The 1839-nt window shown below is 39.3% G+C and overlaps 1 non-coding gene across 1 annotated transcript; it reads left to right on the top strand.

The window, feature by feature from the left end:
• The first annotated feature begins 1389 nt into the window (after window positions 1-1389).
• LOC127186123 (U6 spliceosomal RNA) lies at window positions 1390-1496 on the top strand. Its single transcript, XR_007830352.1, has one exon. It is a non-coding gene; the product is annotated as a U6 spliceosomal RNA (small nuclear RNA).
• The last annotated feature ends 343 nt before the right edge of the window (window positions 1497-1839 follow it).

The following is a 1839-nucleotide window of genomic DNA, read 5'->3' as shown; positions in this document are numbered from 1 at the left end:
GGGGGGGTCACTCAGGAAGCCGGTATGGAGAGCCTAGCTCCAGATTTGGGGGTGGAATGGTTTTTCTTATCTCACTGTAGGACTGCAGGGCTCCAGAGAAAATTCAATTCTACTATTTTGAGCCAAATTTGAAGCAAGCTTTAAATACTGACCAAGATGGGTTTTGGTCATGATGACTCTCTGGAATTTCCAGCTGTGGCCTTGAAACATATTTTATAGAGGCTAGTTAAGGATTTAAGGACAAACCCATACAGCCACCATATTTTTTTCATGTGGCTTTGTTATTTTCCAAGAACTATAACTCTCAGCATTCCAGGAAATTGCCTGGTCCTTGGCTGGGTGGGGCTTACAGGTTAACTTACACAATCAATATTCTGGTAAGAGCCTCAAATGAACATTGGAATTCAAAGTATACCTAAAAATGGAAACAAGCTCAAAGGAATAATACCAACAAATGTTGTCAGGTGTGGTTCTACAGAGATATAATATAGGAAGATCAGTAAGTTTGAAGCCAGTTTTGTCTACACATTTTTGTCTACACAGCAAGTTCTAGAACAGCAAAGATAGTATAGTGAAACTTATCTTAACAACAAAATACAAAGTACCATTAATACTTTCTGGAACAATTAAGGTGGTTACCTACTGATTATAATTAGGAGAAAGGAGCCAAAAAGAAAGGAGCTAGCAAAGAAAGAACAAAAGTAACTGTAACATTGTAGTTTACTCTAGCTGGTCTCAGACTAGTACCAATGATTCTGGTTGAAGCCTTCTGGCATTTATGAACTCTATATCCTCCCAAGATGCTCATTAAGGTGGATAATTCCTCTACCAACATCCTCAGATGATGGAGGTGGTAAGCAAAAAAAAAAAAAGCTTCTCCAAATGGATTGGAGAGAGAGAAAAAAAACATCTTCTGGCTTTCAGGCATAAATTGCCATCCCAGGCACTCTCCTGTTTTCTAGACCCTGAGACACTAGCTGAGTGTTTCCAGTGGGGTTCAAATGATGGGTTTGCACTGATCTTAAAGGGTCTTCAGAGTTTCAAGGTGGAGAACCAACTTGCATTCAGCATCAGCATGTTGGTCATAATGAAGAAAGTATACACTAATGCCTCATCATCAATAAAGAACTTTTTCACCACAATGCCAAGGCCATCCTCTAGACAAACAGGTCAGTCACTAAACGGGCTTTAATATCAAAGTAAGGTCAGCAACTTTGTTTCTGAGGGGCTTGTTATATGCATTGAAGGAGAGCACAGGTCAATATGGCATTACCAGAGCCCAGCTATCCTACAACAGTAAGCCCTGGATATCCTAACACAGCCAAAGCAAAATAATACGACCTTAATACAATATTATGAAGGTGAGAAGGGCCTTTAAAAGCAGAAATGGTGCTTGCTTCGGCAGCACATATACTAAAATTGGAATGATACAGAGAAGATTAGCATGGCCCCTGCGCAAGGATGACACGCAAATTCGTGAAGCCTTCCATATTTTTCAACAGGTAGCCAAGAAGAGACTTGATACCCTATGAGAATATATAGGGGGAGGTAATCCCCCTCAGGAACAGTCATAGGGGGGGGGGAATAATGGGAAAATGGGGGGGGGGAGGAATGGGAGGATACAAGGGATGGGATAAACATTGAGATGTAACAAGAATAAATAAATTTTAAAAGAAAAAAATTCAATATCAAAAAAAAAAAGCAGAAATGAATAAATCCCTTAAAGAAATACAGGAAAATACAAGCAACCTAGTGAAGAATGTGAACAAAACATTTCAAGACCTAAAAATGTAAATGGAAGCAATAATGAAAACACAAACTGAGAGAATCCTGGAGATT

Source organism: Acomys russatus, chromosome X (assembly GCF_903995435.1).
Source record: "Acomys russatus chromosome X, mAcoRus1.1, whole genome shotgun sequence".
Lineage (NCBI taxonomy): Eukaryota > Metazoa > Chordata > Mammalia > Rodentia > Muridae > Acomys > Acomys russatus.
Note: the sequence above shows the minus strand (reverse complement) of the source record. Positions and strands in the feature narration are given on the sequence as shown.